Genomic DNA, 15,970 nt, shown 5'->3' with positions numbered 1-15,970 from the left:
ATGTATTATAATCTATGGGACTACATGTAGGAGGTTGAGATCCAAAATTTCTTCTAGATGCTCATCCCTTTGAGCACTATGAGAAAACTTAGGTTGGTGCTCACCTCACCCATTCCCAGCTCATTAAGTCCCATCACCCCCACTGATTGAGTGACGCATAGAGTTCAGTATAGGTCTAATTGTACCAAAAACCATAGTGGTAGTCCCATCGCCATAGCCATGGTAGTGGTGGTTATAGCACTGGTATATGTGGTAGTTGTTGCATGGTAGTGGTGGTGGTAGTGGTAGTGGTAGTGGTGGTGGTGGTGGTGGTGGCTCAATACATTAACTCGGAGTCTAAGCTTAAAACAACTTTATGGGCCTATCGCACATCATACAATGTGTAATTGGTTGCACATCCTTTAAGATGGTGTATGGACTTAAGGTAGTAATGCCTTGGGAGTTCATGATCCCCCAACTTAAGGGTAGCTATAACTGAAAAGCTTGATGTTAATGAATCGGCTGATCGGTTATTTGTTTTGGAACAACTTGAGGAGGAAAGATAACTCGCTATGTAAAATATGCTAACAAATAAGGACCGCAAATAGTGGTTCAAAAAAAAATCTCAAAGATAAACAGATCAAGGTAAGAGATCTTATACTTATGTGTGGGGGCCATAGTGAAAAGAAGAATCTCAAATACACTAGAAAGAGACCATTTAGGGTTTGTGAATTTTCGCTACTATACGTGTTGAGACTCTTAAGATAGAGTTGAGATTACCGGTTTCCTTATTGGTATAGTAAGTTTAAGAAATACTATGGACCCCTTATCAAATAATCCTTACATGCTTCTCATGACAAACAAACCATCAAGGAAAGGGCCGTTCAAAGGAAGATCCAAGTCCAAAAGGAGGCAACGAAAATATGGGAAAAACTTCTACAATGTCGAGAAATAAATCTTGGAATTGTTGCACAACTTATGCTAGAGAGGTAATTGACAATAGGGGTGATTTCATTCCACCTCTTAGGACACCCATTGAATTACCTAGCCCCTATGGTAAAGTGTTCTAAAATGCTATCCTTGACATGGGTGCTAGTTGTAACCTACTCTCATTTGCTCCATGAAATGTGTTGGGTTAATCTTAGCTTGAAAAGTCTAACATAAGAATAGAGGGTATAAGTTCCTAAAATACCAAAGTACTTGGTTTGCTTAAAACTATCGCCTATTGTGATAACAGGTAGTTGGTTGTAGCTTTTAGGTCATGCGTGCATGATCTTTAAAAGTACATGTCATTCTTGTATCAAACAAGGTGATAGCAGCTCAATGCAAAAATGACTAGACCACAAGGAGTGTGTCAATGAGAAAAAATCATAACCCTACATTTCTCCTACATTTTTACACTCCACGAACACTGCCTCCACATTAACAAATGTGTTGGACTAGTAGCAAGCATTTGAATGCCACAAGGAAAAGGCCTCAACATGGCACAATCCAATATTGTTCCCTTCACATTGACATCCATTTAACCAGCACAAAGTTTGTCATCTTAAACCTTCACATCTGCATCTACCTTTATGTTAGATATCCGTAACGCCACTACGGTGTTACCACGAGAGGGGACGGCGGCCTCTGGCTCACCACCCAGCCATAGAGGAAGAATGAGGCTGTAATGTCACATAGGCTGTAATGCCTACGTGACATTACCTCTCGTGGTAACGCCCGTAGTGGCGTTACGGATATCTAACACTGGTATCAGAGTGCAGACTCTCACGATCCCCTCGAACCACGCTCTAATACCAGTGTTAGATATCCGTAACGCCACTACGGGCGTTACCACGAAAGGGGACGGCCTCTGGCTCACCACCCACCAGCCATAGAGGAAGAATGAGGATTGCCCCTCATCCCCCAGGCTATATAGTGTGTGGCCTGTCGTCCACACTAGCCTGGCCGCCCATGACTCCGCATGGGCATCCTCTCCCACTGAACCCCGGACATGGTCATCCGGTCTGCCGTTGGTCACAGGCATTACAGCCTACGTGACATTACCCCCCCTTAAGAAGAGTTTTCGTCCTCGAAAACAAACTAGGGAAACCTTTTGGAAATTGCACTACGGCGTTCCCAGGTTGCTATCTCCTCATCCCTATCTATCCATTTAACAAGTACCTCCTGGTACACTTTATGTCGGGTTTGTCTATCAGGATACTGTAGAATCTTTTCAGGTTCATATGGTATCTTTGGTGGCTCTATCAAGTCCACCAAAATCTCTGGAGAAACTGCGTTCTCTAACCCGTGAACTGATTTCTTTAGTTTACTGACATGGAAGACATGATGGACTTGAGAACTCTCCGGTAACTCAAGTTTATATGCTACGTCCCCAATCTTCTTAAGGATTTTTAAAGGACCACAATATCTTGGAGAAAGTTTATCACACTTTCCCGTTTTCATGGTTTCTGACTACGTAGAAACCTTGAGGAATACAAAGTCACCTTCTGCAAAGGTCACCTTTCTTCGTCCTTTATCCGCATAAGTTTTAGTGCGAGCGCTACGAATGCTCTCACGTGCGGCTCTGAGCATATCATTCATATCTTCAAGGAAATCCTTGACAGATTGAATCTTCTCTTTTTCTAGGCCTACAGCCATCGGAGATCTCGGCTGGAATCCATACATTAACATGAATGGTGTAAATCCAGTCGTTGAGTGTTTGGAGCTGTTATATGCAAACTTCAGTAAGGGCAAGTACTCTTCCCAATTAGATTTCTTCTTACTAACATAAGAACGCAACATATCCTCTAGAATTTGGTTAACTCTTTCAGTTTGACCATCAGACTCCGGATGATCTGCCGTACTCATACTCAGAGTAGTATCTAGCTTTTTGAAGACTTCCCTCCAAAAATGACTATTGAACTTTCTATCTCTATCCGACACTATATCTACGGGTAGGCCATATAGCTTGTAGAGATTTTCAATAAAGAGTTTTCCCAACTCTGGCGTTTTAACAGTTTTCTTCGTGGCAATAAACTTTGCCATTTTAGTTAACCTGTCCACTACCACCCACACCGAGTCATTCCCTCGACTCGTCTTGGGTAAACCGGTAATGAAATCCATGGAAATGCTTTCCCATTTCCCTTGAGGAATCTCCAGCGGATGGAGTAGTCCTTCAACCTTAAGACGTTCATGTTTATTGACCTGGCACTTATTGTATTTCAGCACATAAGTCTGGACGTCCTTAAACAAACTAGGCCAATAAAACTGTCTTTTTACTAGTGCATAGGTCTTCTGAATCCCAAGATTACCCGCACTTGGCCTATCATGACTTTCTTTAAGAATTTGGGCCCGAAAGTCACCAATAGTTGGTACACATATTCTACCCTTGTAGAGTAAGTACCCGTCGTCAATGGAGTAATTAGCATATTTCTCCCCCCGACGAAGTTTATCACTCCCCTTTGAAGCCGTGGCAGTCAAAGGTGATGAAAGGCCTACGTTAGAGCTCTCCGGCTCCACAAACAACTGACAGAGGCAGGAAGGATTGTGGAAGGTGAAAAGGTTTTTGTGCATTTAAATCATATTGTCTCCATTGGACAGGCTGAGGTACCATGTGAATAGAAGGTTTGACAGCCTGCCTGAGGAATATAAATTCAGCTGTAACTTGCACACCAGAAAGTGTAGAGTGCTTGAGGAAAACATGGCATTCCTTATGTACATTGTCTTTCAACAGCAATCTCTAGAAGAGCAAGGGCAGGAGACTGAAGAAGAAGATATATCTGTAGCGGAGGTAAAAGAGGATATTCCTATGGCAACAGATATGGCAAAGCAGGAAGAAGATATCAACCTCGAGGATGAGGGGCTGCAAGTGGCTGCTCTTGACCTTGTTCAACTGAGGACTGAAACTCTTAGGGCAGCACAGCCAGTTGAAGATTTTGATATTCAGAGCAGCAACTATGCAGTGCCCATGCTTCCAAGTGTCTTGATTGGTGGTAAAGATTATGTCTTCCTCCATGATATAGAGTGTATGTTCAATTTGAGGGAGGACTATGCCATTTCCCTTATTGCCCAGGCTTCAAGGCTTGACAAGGAGGTTGGCATAGAGGATGACCATTCACTGCTAGCTTTGGAAACAACTTTTGATCCTGCAGAGGCCCTTACTATTTGTTTCAAAGAGGCTGAAAGTTTCCAAGAGCCAGATGAAGCTGCCTTCCAGCTCACCCAGGAAGCTATGAATCTCTCAGCACTTCATAAGGAAAAACTTAAAGAAGAGGCTAGACTGGAGGGGAGAGGAATAAATCTTTGGAAAGATGAACTTCTTGTTGCTGATGAAAATGAGAGGGTATGATATTATTACTTCAAATCAAATACTTTATCTTGTGTTTAAATGTTTTGTAGTTATGTATCATTGTCTCACTACAATCTTTTGATACATGGCAGCTACAAATTGAGGATGACACATTCCTCCAGAGATCAAGTGGAAGCAGGCCGGCTGGGTTTGGCAAAATGTCAAGCCTAGCTCATTATATTCATGATCTAGGCAGTGCTAAGATCTTGATTTACCCCATAGGCAGTTGAGCAACAATGGAGAAGTCATTGTTTACTTCTTTAAATGTTTGTCTAGGGTTTTAGGTGGACATGATCTTCCATGGCAAAAGGAAAAGATCATTGTTGTAGATGATATGCTGTTTTCACAAAGACATAAGAATGCATAGTAAGTTATAAAAGAAAAGAGGATCACACTTAAGTAAAAGAAGAAGACATCACTTTACCATGTAGTGAGTTATATTGCAGGCTGTCCATGCGTCTTTCATTGACTTCCCAAAATTTTAATTGCCTCTTCAAAGTTCTTGTAATCACTCTTTGTCCATGTTACATTGTCACAGAACATGAAGAGTTGATCAAGAGACCTCCACACCTCTGCCTTCACATTTCGTGCTTCCCCATCTGCCTCATGATCTTTCACGGCATTATGGACTTGCTTCCACAATCCATAACTAATCCTTGAAACTGTTCTACCTTGCCTTACTTGCTTACTATTGTGTTTGGGTCGAGACAAGAATCTTCTTGCCTTAACACCACCAATAGAGGGCTTGATTGGTACCTCCTTGCCATTGGTAGACTTTTTAAAATCCTTTGTGATATGAACATCACCTCCATGCAGACCTATATCGGATAACACTTTTTCCAATGCATGAAGAGCATCCTTTCTATTTCTTTTGGGACGGAGTTTCCAAGCAAATCCAATATACAAAAATACCAATTTCTCAATAATTCGACATAGAGCATGCAATGTGCATATGTGAACATTACATAGTGGAATGTCAAGAATGGCCTTGAAGTCAGGGTCAACTTTATCTCTATTAGGTGCTCTCTTCCACCATTTGGAATCCATTACTTGCGCTGATTCTTTGTAGTAAAGACAAGGAGACTTTGAGTTACCTCCTTTACTAACGTTATATATGCACTTAAGTGTTTTAAAATCCCCCGCCATATGCCACTCTACTTGAAAATCACCTTTTCCTGCAACATGGAGATTCTCTCCTTGCACTTGTCTTTTAATTATTCTTGGTATTTCCGTGTGGTGAAACACCCAATCTAGTGTTTCATGGTCTTCTGTCTTTACCTGTGATTATACAAAACAAAAGTCTTACTATAAAAGATTTGAAAACATTGACTAAAATCAAGTACAAAATACAAAATGATCATACCTGGAATGAGCCCAACCACCATATGTGTTTCTCCGACTGCACACTAAAATACTTCGAACTCGCTTCATTCAATGATGTATCAAGTGCTCCATTCATCAATGTGATAGTAATCCTTTCCATTTTCTTTTCCTTTACAACCTCACACCCATCTAGTTTGATAACAAATTTCAAAATTCCTTTGCACTCTTCAAATGTTATTCCGTAAAACTCGACCATTCTTCTTTGAAGTTGTTGTAGATCTACAAATATATTGTTCCAAGGGTCATACACAGTGGTTCCTTTAGCACCATGAAATATTTCTTCAATATGGATATATGGTCCAGTAAACTCATCTATACTTTCATTCAAATGACCTCTTATCTTCCACACTGTTGCTGGATTTGGCAGTAAAACTCGTTTAATCCTTTGATCTCTCAAAGTTGAGGATATCGCATGGAAAATCGAACTATATCCCTTCCTGCTAACTCCACTAACATCAAGAGCCTCTTGGATTGTAGTACCATCAACTTGATTATTGGATATAAAGTCCTCTACAACATTGCGTTTGATTGTTTTGTATTTTTTTCTTCAATCAAACCTTTTGCTACACCACAAGAAAGCAATCCTTTCATTTGTTTAACTGGAAGAAGGTTGGGATCCATATTTTCTTTTGCAGGCTCCAATAATTTCCTATAGTAACAATATAGTAACAATACAATATGCCTATATTATTCAACACTTCCAATCCTGTTTTGCATTAATGGACAAAATAGATATAGTCATTTGAGAGCATTTTTGAGTTTAAAAATTAAAAAATTGTAAACTAACATTGCTTCCTGAATTCTTCGCTTGCATCCACCAGTCCCAGCCTTCAAATTTGCAATGTTTTTATTCTTCCTATTTCGTTGTCTGTCTCCAAGCATGGTTCTCTTCCTTCTTGATCTTGTTAACTCTTTTTTACTCTTTGAATGCTCCTCAATTTCATTCTGCAACTGCTGCTCCAATTTTGCACGAATAGCTATCTCTTGAATCCTGGCTCCCTTTTCTTGTAGGTACATTGTTTTATATGTTTCTGCAAATGCAGACTGTGCTGAAATATAACCAAGAAGTCCATTTTGTCCATCGCCCGCAAACCTCAGTAGTGTGGTTGGATTGACAAATGGAGGTGTAGAGTTTTTTACTAGACATTTTAGATATATACTTCCATCACACCATAAGTCAATATGTTGGAGCCCTTCTCTTCTCATATTTTCCCGTTGTTGAGCATTTAGCACCGTATCCTTTCGTCTTTTTTGTGCTGGAGCATATTGTTCTTCTAAGTCGATGTGAAGATGGTATAATCGCTTCTTCTGAGATTGTAACTCACTAGTATCGGCCATTTTTTTGCTTCTGAGGTTGCAAAGTTGGCTTGTCAATCTCATAGTGTTTTTGTAACATGAATTGTGGAAGTGTGGCGGTATCCATACAATCATTAAGTTCAAAGATGGATTCTTTATGAGAGGCCTGCACACGTCGTCAAAAGAGATGCGAAATCTTCGAGAAACAAAAAAAATTAAGGAGATATTTAATGCAAAATCGTGTTAGTTAGACAAAAGATTATCTTATTCTTTTCTGAACTGACAGTTCAGTGGTCCTTACTGACAGTTCTGAGCCACGTTTCCATATTTTATTATTTTTGAGATCTTTTAGGAGAGAAATAAATCAAAAAATAGTGAATTTCTTACAGGGCCCCAAAATGAGCTCTGTTTTTCCCTAATGATTCCATACCGTTTTGTCATATCCGTTGGCTAGGCCAACAATATACTCATGATCACTCCGGGTCTCAGTCAATCCCAACTTTTTGACTAACGAGTAGTTCAAGAAGTTGTGGCTAGCTCCATCATCAATAAAAACTGTGACTCTACGGCCACCTATGGTGCCATACATGCGCACCATGTCATGCGGACCTATAGTAGGCTGCCACATCGTTGGTGTCACTGAACAAGCGTGATGCTCATCACAATGACACACTGTCACCTCTCTGAACTCTGCGGAACTGAGAGGGAGTCTCTGCACTGTATGCAACTACCTAGAAGATTTACCATCTTTTTTGGGCTCGTTGCCACTCGTGCTGGCTTTAGGCTTTGGACACTCAGCCTTCGTGTGTCCTACTTCATTGCAATTAAAGCAGTGATTTTCCTTTCGCGCTTTAATATACTGCTCTTTATTTTGGATTTCGGTGTCTCTTTTTTTCCTGGATGGTCGCGGTTTTTTAGACCAATGACCACTCTGTCCTTCCTGGTCCGTCCTATCCCCTTGTTTCTCACTACGGAACCCTTTTCTTTTGAGGCCTGACCTCCTCTTTTCACCACCCTCGGCCCTGCTAGAACCACCACACGCACTATGGCGCTTGATGTCATCGAATATCCGTGCATATTGAATTGCCTCTACTAAGTCTTTAGGCTGTAGGGGTTCTACGTACTCAAGGTAATCATCTTTGAGGCCTCTCTTAAAGCCTCGCAATGTCTGGAATGCATCGATTCCCTTTAGCTTGAGTACTATCTCCCTATAGTTTGAGATGTACTGAGTTAGGGATTTGTTCTCCATCGAGCACTTGTCCCATAACTCCCAGCTTCTCTCTGCCTCATTAACAGGCAAAAATTCTTTTCGAAACATCGTTTCAAACTCCGTCCAAGTGGCAGGGTGAGTTGCCAAACTCATCCACCACTTGTACGCTTTGCCGGTTAATGAGAGGCTAGCCTCTACTACGGGCTGTATACGGCTAGGCTGTTGTCGCAGCACGTGCAAATCTGACCACTTCGCTAGAAACATATTGACTAAGTCCTTGTTTCTCTCCTTTTCCTCGCCACCAAAACTAGGCAACTTTAAGTCTTTTAACAACGACGAAGCTGTCGCTACTACGGATGGCCCCGCAGGCGCATCGGCCTGTACTCCTACAATTACTGGCGAGGCTACGCTCACCCGTGCCGCAAGAGCTCGGCTACCACGAGGAGTCGGAGTACTAGCCGAGGCGGCTGTCAGTGCATCTAACCGTGTGGAGATGCTCTGTAGCATCATGACTAAATCAGCCTGGACTTTACCCATAGTGTTCAATTTGGCATTAAGATTTTTAAACAGTCCACTAGAGAGCTCCGTCTCTGTCAGAACATCAGCAGGGTCCAATAGGTCATAGTCGTCGTCGTCATAATCCAAGAGGTCCTCCTCGGTCCCCTCGGCGACGTCAATGTTCATGTCCTCTGGCTCATCGACCAGAAAGGGGTCATCAGCCAATGCGGCCACTGCGGGCTCGCTGGGTCCTAAGACCGGGTCAATAGATGAGGAGGGCACTGGCGGATCACGCGTGATCGACGAGCGCACTCAACGGTCGGGCGTGTACGGCCTGACAATTCGGTCGGGGTCAAACCCATGACCGAGGACAAGAGACTGGAAAAACCTAGAGAAGTAGAAGGCGGTGGGGACACACTACGCCTAGGAGACATTTTAATTCTTGCAAAAAAATAATGCGAGAACTCGAAAATTACTTTAAAAAAACGCTAATAAAAATGAGCAGTGGTGGAGAGAGAATAGTCACCCCCCTTTACGGTCGCCTGTCGATTTGTGTTGCGTTGCGAGCCTCTACAAGGACGCTTCCGGGATGCTCCGATCCAAGAGAAAAATGCCTGCAACTCATAACAAAAATTAAAATGATCGAGAGGTGCCTTGCCGGGATTATTTCTTGCGGGGATTATCCTTTCTCCCCAACCGAGAGAGAGCGTTTGTTTGAATTTTTTCATTTTTAATTTTTATTAAAATTGAATAATGAAAATATAAAAAAAGAAATGGATTTTTTTCTTTTTTATTTTTTTCCCCCTTCTGGCCATTGGTGGCCGCCTGCTGGTTGGTTGGCTGGCCGTGGCTGCTTTGGCCGCCGTCGTTGGCTTCCTGGCGCCGTCGCTTGCTGGCCGCCCATGGCTGGCTTGGTTGGCTGGCCGCCGTCGCCGGCCGGCCTGGCTGGCTAGCCTCCGCCGGCTGGCCTGGCTGGCCGTGGCCCTGGCCGCCTGCCGCCTGGGTGCCGCCATGGGGCTGCCTGGCCCGCCTGGGCGCCTCCTCCTCCTCCCCGTAAGGCTGTACGATGGCGCAAGGGTGTTAGACGGCACAAAGACGTGTTTTTTTGCCTCACACACAACAGCTCTGCTCACTGTGGTCTTCGCAAAGGTCAGTGTTTCAAAGCTTTCGGGTCTGCGCCCCCCCCCCTCTACACACGTGGGTTCTTGGGGTTGACGTGTGGTTGGTTGCGAAGCAGAGGATAGCGCAAGCTGAAACAATGGAGGGCACTAATGCCACTCCCGTCGCCGAACCTGAGGAGATTAAAGTTACAGTTTTCTTTCCTCCCAACTCTACGCAGAGTTATTTGGCTCTTCGCCCCCCCACGCTAATGGTCCTGGGCTTTTCGCCCTGGGCTTGCTTCGCCCCACACACACGCGTTTATTTTGTGGGATTGGTCTGTGCCCCCCCACCTCTACACACAGGTTTCAAATCCTTTCACAGCCTTTCAACGCAGAGTTTTTCGCAGCCATTCAATGCAGAAAACAAAAAAAACAAACAAAAATTTTGCTTACCTGTGATGCTGCTTCCTGTGTGTGACAGGGAGAGAGAGTGAGAGAGAGAGAGAAAGAGTTCTTCCCTTCCTGTGTGTGACAGGGAGAGAGAGTGAGAGAGAGAGAGAAAGAGTTCTTCCCTTCAAAAATCTTGCCCCCCCTCCCTCCACACATTCCCTTGTGGAGATAAGGGTGAGAAGATTGTGGATGAAAACCATCGAGTGGGCTCCGGTCCCCCCTTCGTGCGCGGACTCTCACGATCCCCTCGAACCACGCTCTGATACCAGTGTTAGATATCTGTAACACCACTACGAGCGTTACCACGAGAGGGGACAGCCTCTGGCTCACCACCCAGCCATAGAGGAAGAATGAGGATTGCCCCTCATCCCCCAGGCTATATAGTGTGTGGCCTGCCGTCCACACTAGCCTGGCCGCCCATGACTCCGCATGGGCGTCCTCTCCCACTGAACCCCGGACATGGCCATCCGGTCTGCCCCGTCGGTCATAGGCATTACAGCCTACGTGACACTTTATAAAGAACTAGCTACCATAGTAGCAGCAAGGCATCAACAAGGAAAGTCACAATCTACCCTTAAGTAGGTCGCTAAAGCTTCTCCACCAATTCTCACTTGCCAACCTACTCTTAAGAAACCCTAAAGGCACCAAGAGAAAAATTAATCCAAACCATAGGTTATCTCTTGAGGGATTCTAACTCTTCTTCTTGAAGCTCAAGGCTACTATGGGGGTAATATGTGGATTTGGATGCTAAGAAGGAAGTAAACACCCATAACCTCATCAATGAAAGTAACATCTACGGTTGACCCTCAAGGCTACTATGGGGGTAATACGTGAATTTGGATGCTAAGAAGGAAGTAAACACCCATAACCTCATCAATGAAAGTAACATCTACGGTTGACCCTCAATCCTTTCCACTTGTAGTGCCAAAAGTGACAAAGAGAAGAACAAAATTAAAAGCAAACCTTCCTAACTAGTCTCTCAAAAGATGTAGACTCCTAGGACTCTTAACATAACGGAATGCACCTTAGGAATGGGGGAGTCTGACCAAACCTGCAGCGCCAAAAAAACATCTACAAGTGCCTCAACATCAAGCCAAGATCCATGTACATAAATACCTCTAGAAAGCCCACCACCCAAGGAAAGGACTACTGATCAACAAATCTTCCACTAATGTCGCCACCTTTCCAAGAACTTGAGAGTCCAAAATCCCCTCCTATGAAACCCCCTTTCCACCTTTAATCCTTGACTACCAACTACCATCAGTAGTTAAGTGCTCCTAAGCAAGAATCCCACATGAAAAAATTCAGAAAGGATGGCTAGAAAAGGTGTAGACAAGTCTTTGTGAAGTCCAAGGATAACATGAGACATCAAGGGAGGCATTTCTATCAACTACTATATCTCTGCCCCCCTAGAATCTTTTCTCCCCATCAACAATTCTTCATGCTCATATGTAGAGAGAGCTTGTTGAAAAACGTTGACACCACAAATAAGGACTTGTATCTCTACACATACTCATAAGATATATACATACAAACTAACCCACACAACAAATATTTTTAAAAAATGAGATAAGAATCCACTTTTTTTAGGATCTTTGAATGTTGCCTTCTTTGAGGTCTTAAGAAATGGATTTCTCTTGGTGTGACACATTTTGGATGACGATAGTATAGAAAGGTACTTGCAGGGGGGAGTTAAGTACTCCTTACTTCCAAACCCACTCGTAATATTTTTATGCATCCTTGGATGAGGTTTGTTGTGAAAATGCATTTGTTGACCTATTTTGTTTACAATTCCACCCCCTTGAGCCATGTCATTATTGTGAGCATTGCATGTTTGCAGTTGTGTCCTACCTTTGTTGGAAGTGTAGAACCTACTTTAGAAAGTATGAGACCAGACTTCTTCAATTCCTTGTAGGAGTGACCACATAGTGACACGATGATTAGAGTGTTCTCTATTCTTTTGTCTCTATTCCTTGGTAGACCCCATCAAGTGTTCTCTATCTAGTTGGTAGACCCCATCAAGTGAAACTATCCAAAGCAAGAGGGTGAGAAATGGAGGATAGAATGTTATGATGCCTTAGCATCATCACTATGAGATTTTATTGCCACATACTTGTCTGTTTTGGGCCATTGTAGTTGACATCATTGATAGTGTCCATGCAGGGGATGGATGTTTGGCTCACTTGCATGACATCCAAATGCCATTATCTAGTCACAATGCCCTAAGGCCAGTACCAAGTACGCCACAAGAAGCATATAAGCCAGGAGTACCCTGTGAAGATGAGGAACCTAGACTAAGTGATGATGAGTCTTAGTTTCCATTCACATTGCATCTTTTCGACAATGACCTTACGCGATAAGCTTTTCTCTTCATTTTTATTATTTTCTTACGTGTGTCATCAAAGTGTGCAATCAAGTTTACAGGTTTGCTAAGGTATGTCCATCAATGTAGCCTTCCACATATTTACATTCAACAATCTTATAAGTAGTAAACATCGAGTCTCTTCCTCGAGGGGGTCACTCATAAATATGTAAGCGTAGCACGTGGGTTCAATAGAAAGGGTTTTTTAAATCCCTTTTTTACATGCAGAAGGGTACCATTTAAAGGGGATATTTATAGATTGAATAGAAAAAGAGTGTGTTTTATTCAATAAAAATTTATAGATAACGGGTTTTTAAAATAGGCCTTGAATGCACTTGATATAGGGAGTTTACATATAGAGAACCACTCGAGGTCTCTTCTATTTGAGCATGTGTATTTGAAACTTGCTCTTCATGTATAGATCTTTTGTAGTTTTTTACTTTCGTTGCACCTAGACTATTCTAGTTTTCTCTTAATTCCAATCTAGATGAATATTAATTCTAGTTTTCTCTTAATTCCAATCTAGATGAATATTAATTCTAGCAGTTTTTCTTAAAAGAGTACTAGTCTTTCTATTGTGCATCCAAAATAAGGTATGCTAAAGGAGTATCCCAAGTATTTAACTCTATCTTTATTGAGCCCTCTTTAGCCCTATTCTAGCTCTCTAGGTAATTTCTGAGTGAAAGGATATTTGTTATAGAGTAAACAGATAAATTAATTAATTAATTAAGAAAACAAAAAGAAAAAAAAGACTAAGAAGAGAGTCATCTCCATGTAGGATCCTGGTAGGTCTTTGGGATACCACAATGGTACTTTAGATGATCCATGGCTTGATTTTGCATCAGGTAGAACCTTGCATTTTTTCTCCCCAAGAAAACCATCACCATAGGAGGTTCTTAGTAGTGCTTCTTAGATACTCTTGGTAGAGGTCTTTGTGCCATTGCTTTGGTCTCCAAGGGTGGTGGTTGAAAAAAATTACCAAAAAATAAATAAATAAATCATTAAAAATAAAATTCTTAAAAAAATAGTTTTTTTCTATGTAAACTATCTAATCACAAAAAGTTTTGCTTCTAGGTTTAGCATCTCACTAAGATGGTTTATGTGAATCATTGTGTTTTGAGACTGCGATCATAGCCATAGATAGTCTTGTTACACTAAGCTCATGTATAGAATACTTTGTAATCATTTATAAGTTAAATCTACATTAATTTTTATCTTTTTAGCATCTTTGGGAAGTTTTGCAAGTCTTACCTCCATTGTATGACGATTACATCTATGATATTCTTTTTGTTGTTATGTAGATAATGTCAAGCTTTGTGTTGCTTTTCTCATGTGGCATCCATTTATCTTCTTTAACATATTCCGAAGGATGGAATCTGTATCAAGAAAGGGGGAATGTTAATCTGTTGCTAGAGACATGCATAACACCACCTTACCATCTTTAACAATTTTGGCTGAACTCACTAGAAATGCTACATTTCATTGAAAGGTGCACTACAATAGAATGAGAATTTAGCAGCAGCAAAAATAGCAGGACTTTTTTAATTAGAAGGGTGTGGAGATGTCGGACCTATATTGCTGCTAAACACGCTACTATTTTCACTGCAACAACCGGTTCGTAACGCTACTGCTAAACAAAGTAAAACTAACATAACTTCACATCATCATGAACAAGTGTAATGTAAAACTTACAAATAGAAAAAACAAAGACATTTGCAAACCATGGTTTTAGGAATGTCAAAATTCAATTACAATACTTAGCGGATTATCAATTACAATACTTTGCAAATTACATAAGTGTATGTTTCCAAAAAACTCATATACAAGATAAAGCGTAATAAAAACCTTTAGAGCTAGGGGCTATCTAGATCTCATGCTGTGTGATTGGTATTATTCCTTGTGGCTCTAGCCCCTTCGCTTCTCACATTTCCATTGCTATTGGTAGCTACGTTTGCACCACGGTTTTGAGTTATATGATCCTAAAACACAAAAAAACTAACACAAGTGAGAATCAGTTTTACAAAAACAAAGAGGTTTAGGGTTTAGGAATGTACTTACTTGCCATTCGGGTTTAGGAATCTCCTCCAGTAACAACAATCCATCCTTCCTCTTGCACCCTATCAAATATAGAGCTTGCAAACCCTGTTGTAATGAAAAATCATATTTCTCTTGCATAGAAGGAGGTCCACTGCTTCAAGGTGAAGTTGTACAAACAAGTGAACATTTTCGAAAGTTTTTATTTAAGATAACCTTCTACTTAAAAGATAAGATACAATGTGAGGCTAATATATACTTAGAAATATTGTTGGGATATCGACTCCTCCTTCACGTGTAACATCACGCCTCAAGTTATTTGCCATCTATCCAAGAAAAAACATAATTACTTAAAACTCTTATGCATAGGAAGATACTGGCATGCATAGGAAGCTACCGGCATGCATAGGAAGCAACCGGCATGCATAGGAAGCTATTGGCATGCGTCGGAAGCTACCGGCATCATGCATATTGGCATGCACTAAACTATTTTGTTTACAATTCCACCTCCTTGAGCCAGGTCATGATTGTGAGCATTGCATGTTTGCAGTCGTGTCCTACCTTTGTTGGAAGTGTAGAACCTACTTTAGAAGGTATGAGACCAGACTTCTTCAATTCCTTGTAGGAGTGACCACATAGTGACATGATGATTAGAGTGTTCTCTATTCTTTTGTCTCTATTCCTTGGTAGACCCCATCAAGTAAAGACTATCCAGAGCAAGAGGGTGAGAATTAATGGAGGATAGAATGTTATGATGCCTTAGCATCATCACTATGAGATTTTATTGCCACATACTTGTCTGTTTTTGGGCCATTGGTGACATCATTGATAGTGTCCATGCAGGGGATGGATGTTTGGCTCACTTGCATGACATCCAAATGCCATTGTCTAGTCACGATGCCCTAAGGCCAGTACCAAGTATGCCACAAGAAGCATATAAGCTAGGAGTACCTTGTGAAGATGAGGAACCTAGACTAAGTGATGATGAGTCTTAGTTTCCATTCACATTGCATCTTCTTGACAATGACCTTACGATAAGATTTTCTCTTCATTTTTATTATTTTCTTACGTGTGTCAGCAAAGTGTGCAATCAAGTTTACAGGTTTGCTAAGGTATGTCCATCAATGTAGCCTTCCACATCTTTACATGCAACAATCTTATAAGTAGTAAACATCGAGTCTCTTCCTTGAGGGGGTCACTCATAAATATGTAAGCGTAGCATGTGGGTTTAATAGAAAGGGTTTTTTAAATCCCTTTTTTACACATTTTTTACATACAAAAGGGTACCATTCAAAGGGGATATTTACAGATTGAATAGAAAAAGAGTG

The sequence above is a fragment of the Cibotium barometz genome, chromosome 37 (genome assembly GCF_041138505.1).
Source record: "Cibotium barometz isolate CiBa-2024 chromosome 37, ASM4113850v1, whole genome shotgun sequence".
Lineage (NCBI taxonomy): Eukaryota > Viridiplantae > Streptophyta > Polypodiopsida > Cyatheales > Cibotiaceae > Cibotium > Cibotium barometz.
This window is presented reverse-complemented; position numbering follows the sequence as displayed.